The 5,000-nt window shown below is 35.0% G+C and overlaps 1 protein-coding gene across 20 annotated transcripts in view; it reads right to left on the bottom strand.

Moving 5' to 3' along the window:
• Positions 1 to 5,000, bottom strand: part of LOC144972476 (uncharacterized) — a 309,958-nt gene that overhangs the window by 304,396 nt on the left and 562 nt on the right. The gene's annotated exons all lie outside the window — the stretch shown is intronic.

Here is a 5,000-nt window from a genome sequence, read left to right as displayed (position 1 = left end):
TGTTTATATGTATTATGAAGAACATAATCCCTCCCTCCCATTCGCCCCTCTTTTCCCTCCAATATCACCAGTCAATCTTATCAAATCACTATTTCCTTGCATGGGCGTACTAAACCAGATTGTAAACAATATAAATGAATGAACGAATACACACACACACACACACACACAAACACACACACACACACACACAAACCCATTAACACAAAGCTCCTTATTCCTAGTGGCAATGCATACACAGCCCGTCATGTCAGCGATAATAGAAACAGGAGTGTGTATTAGCATCCCTTTTAACTTTATCATACAGAGACACACGCTTAAACACACACAACCTCTCTCTCTCTCTCTCTCTCTCTCTCTCTCTCTCTCTCTCTCTCTCTCTCTCTCTCTCTCTCTCTCTCTCTCCCTCTCTCTTAGACACACACACACACACACACACACACACACACTGACAATGCCATGCATACTTCAGTATGACTAATGTAGTATCTAATATACCACCACGCTATAAAGAGCAAAACAGCAATTTCGAATTTAAATGGATCATAAAGTCAGCATACTGCCCGTATACATTGCACATTCACATATCATGTAGGGAGGAGGAGGGGAGGGTGAAGTCATGGTCATGAAAAACAATATTGCTGTAGTCACATAATATAAAAAGTTATGCCGTATGCGGAAAGTCATTTGCTGGTGAGCTGCATCTAGTTGAAAAACAATGAACAATATCATCACAAGCCTAAGTTGTGTAACAAATTACTTTTCGTAAATCCGTGAATAATATGGTGATAAACTGGTGGGGGAAAAGAAAGAAAACAATATTTTTAAAAAGAGTTTTAAAATGAGAGAGCGTGACGTTACCCGCAAACGTCGGTAAGAACAACCTGACTTCATGAACTCAATTGGTGGAGTGCCCCTTCGATTCTGGGATAAACTCCATCCCATCATATACAAACCAAAAAGAAAAGAGGGAGAAAAGCCCCTGGTGACCACAAAACAGTTGACTGTAGCATTGTGGAAGGCCGATATTTAAAGGATAGATTTACAGCAAGCATAATTGCTATAATATATCTTTCACGTTACAGAAAGAGAACCCCAGCAACAATAGGTATATATATATTCTTACTTTTACCCTTATCATTTTGCTCAAATGCGTAAATATGGCTTAAGTAAGGGAAATATATCTTTTTCATTTAAAAATCGCAGCAATTAAGAGGCAGAAATATTTGTGAAGAATATAGGATTTAACTCGTCTCAACTATTCAAAAACCTCTGTGGTGTTATGACCGTAATAGAATGATTTAGAAGGGGGAAAAGGTATATCTCACAAAAATAATATAAATTCATCAGAGTGTTTTCACCTCTGCAAGAGGTAAAAGCAGATAATCCATTTTTTTTTTTTTTTAAACAAGAATGTAATGATAAATGGAAATGTAGATTCATTTAGAGGGATGAGCGAAAACAAAGCTGTGGAAAGATGAAGCCCTCGAATAATAATAATACTGATGATAATAATAACAACAATAACAACAATAACAATAATAATAATAATAATAATAATAATAATAATAATAATAATAATAATAATAATAATAATAATAATAATAATAATAATAATAATAATAATAATAATAATAATAATAATAATAATAATAATGATAAGAGAAGAAGAAGAAGAAGAAGAAGAAGAAGAAGAAGAGAAGAAGGAAAGAAGAAGAAGAAGAAGAAGAAGAAGAAGAAGAAGAAGAAGAGAGAAGAAGAAGAGAAGAAGAAGAAGAAGAAGAAGAAGAAGAAGAAGAAGAAGAAGAAAGAAGAGAGAAGAAGAAGAAGAAGGAAGAAGAAGAAGAAGAGAAGAAGAAGAAGAAGAAGAAGAAGAAAGAAGAAGAAGAAGAGAAGAAGAAGAAGAGAAGAAGAGAAGAAGAAGAAGAAGAGAAGAGAAGAAGAAGAAGAGAAGAAGAAGAAGAAGAAGAAGAAGAAGAAGAAGAAGAAGAAGAGAGAAGAAGAAGAAGAAGAAGAAGAAGAAGAAGAAGAAGAAGAAGAAGAAGAAGAAGAAGAAGAAGAAGAAGAAGAAGAAGAAGAAGAAGAAGAAGAAGAAGAAGAAGAAGTAGAAAGCTAAGATTTCAATATGTGTGACAAAGTATTTTTCCCGTGCTGTGCTGCGTAGAATTTTACTCGAGGTCTAACTTTTGATTCTCGATCAGACATGCTACCATTACATGTGTAATGGTAGCATGTCTGACCGGGAATCAGATGGTCGGATGTTCAATTCCCAGTCGAGGTAGACTGATTTTTTAAGATGTTTTTTTTTTCTTGTATTTTTCTTTCTAGCTTTGTCTAGCACCTTTCATACACACTTGTTCAAATCTTTATCTGACACAGGTGCCTGCTCCATAGTTTCTTAATTTGTTATATATAATTGTTGTTTACCCATAAATCAAAACACATGAAATTTCACACACGGACTCAAAAACCATACTTCTACATTCATCTGCGACAACTAATTTATGTGACTTCATTTGTGCTCATAATTGAGTGATGTCACAACCTTACTAAGACAAACTGGGTGAGATAATGGCAAGACATAATGAACTTATCATCAAACCGTGCTCATTATTGAATTTCTAACAGCAGAAGGATGCTGCGCAGCAAACATCCACCAAAGAATGAAGGCTGATTATGGTGATATGTGTATAACTGATGGCGCAGTTCAAAAGGGGGTTAGAATTTTTTTAAAGAAATGTCCTAACAGAGACAAAAGTATTTGATCACTTTCTGCATCCAATACCAATACACAAAAAGCAGTTGACCATTTGAATATGGCAAATCAAAGGGTAAAATATAAAGATATCGCAGATGACATTGGGATTTCAAAGGAACGATTACACCATATCATGCCCATTCAAACCCTCAAAAATAGACTTGCACGAGTTCGAGGTGGTAGAGATTCGATATTACAGCATGACAATGCACAATCACATACTAGATGTCAAACCTAAGACGCAATAATTCAATTCAAACTTCCGACCCTACAGCATCCTGCATATAGTCTGAATCTTGCCCAACCTGACTATGTCTGTTCCCCAAGCTCAAGAAGTATCTGAAAAGATGACATTAACAGCAACAATCTCAAGTTCTTTATCCCTCAATCCACAAGTACGGCACAAGTAATACTGTCACATATATTGTGACAGAAAAAAAAAGGTTGTTTTTACCTAAAAATAAATCAAACTAAAAGAAACTACAATGACTTTTTTAGGGAAAAAAAAAATGTAATCCACTTATAAGCACAGTCCAGCTGTAAGCACACTCTACTTGATTCCCTAGGACCATGCTTAAAAACAGAGACCACTGTATTGCCAATAAGAAATGAACATTCAAGTGATCTAAAAGTGTTCATTTGTACTCCCCGGGCCAATTGAAAAAGAAACCCACAAGATCTATCTAATATTAAAGCTGAAAAATAAAAATCAATGACTTGTTTTAGCCTGCCTTTTGTGTTTTAGAGGTGTGATTGACAAGATAGTAGTATGTTGGGGATGAGTAAAGCTTGAATGACGTGTCCTTTAGTGGTGATAGAACAGGCATAAATATATAGAATAATATCAAAATATCGGGCAATCAGAAAGACAAATTTAACAGAAAAAAATTAGGTTTCATGAGAAAAGCTGCCACTTAGAAGGTTAAGTATTCTTAGATGGGCAGCATCTTAAGCTTTCCCATAAATGACAGCAGATGAGTTAAGGTAAAAATTACAAAGTCTTGACACTGAAACAAACTTCATTCTTTACAACATTTGATAGAAAGTAAATCTTTTTTGTGCTTTGTTTTTATGTTGTTTTTTTTATGGGTCTTACGGCGCTTGCAACACATTTAGGTCATATCAGCGTCAGTAAAAAGGAAGAAAATGGGATACTAAAAAGTTCTAGAATTACAATTAAATCACCTAAGAAAAGGTAAGACAAATGGGAATTGGTTCAAATAGGAAACAGATGTAGATTCCAAGAGAACACAATCGAAGTATTTAGTTTGAAATCACCTAAACATCTCATCCAGGCACAAGCACGGGTCCCCACTAAGAGAAATACAATCAAATGTTAACAAATCGTATATAATATTAATATATGTAAACAAAACATAATACAATAATACCTACTGTGCATAACACAGAGAGATGATTTACAACAAGGGGAAAAAAAATCATCTCCCAAAACTCTAACCATAAATTTGACTTTTTCCCTCCTAGCTAGGGTTTCCAGCCAGGGCCAGGACAAAACCAAGTAACCTCATTCCAAGACAAAGACAGACAGCATGTTGGCAAACATATAGTGGGATAAAAGACACAAGTAAGTACCTCCCTGCCCATTATAATGAACTGGGAGGTCAGGAACCCCACCCAGAAATCTTTGTGTCTGCTAAGTTTTAATTCAATGTTTCTAGACCTAGATAGTAAAAAAAAAAATGCTGAAATCCATGGTAGAGTATAAATGCCAAATCAATCAATGATGATGACGATGATGATTATTCACGCCGACGACGATATTGTCTGGAAAAGTTCACGCAAAGCACATGAAGATGGGAAAAAGAGGGAGGAGTGGCGGGGTGGTTGGACAAAAGAAGACTTTCGGTTCTTGGAAAATACAATGAACATTGATTGTCAGTTTCAATTTTGGTTCTCGTGGAAAATAAAACTTATAGGAAGAAGAAGCATCTATGCATCTCGTTCAGACTTCCTGGAAATTACACTCACTAACACACTTACACTACACGCAGACAACAGTGGAGTATCAATCAGTATTCAGTATCAGTATCTAGATGCAATCAAAATCATGATATGAAAAAAGGGGGACGAATATCCTGAAAATGAAATGAAGTGAATGAAACAAGCGAGTGATTTTGGAGTTTGTTTGTTTTTTGTTTTTTTTTTTTTGTGTGTGTTTTTTTTTTGTTGTTGTTTTTTGTTTGTTTTTTTTTAGATAAGAGATATTCATCATCAGTTCATA

This window comes from Berghia stephanieae, chromosome 5 (genome assembly GCF_034508935.2).
Source record: "Berghia stephanieae isolate SIO BIC M18660-M18661 chromosome 5, UCSD_Bste_1.3, whole genome shotgun sequence".
Lineage (NCBI taxonomy): Eukaryota > Metazoa > Mollusca > Gastropoda > Nudibranchia > Aeolidiidae > Berghia > Berghia stephanieae.
The sequence above is the reverse complement of the archived record's forward strand: the minus strand, read 5'-3'. Positions and strand labels throughout refer to the sequence as shown.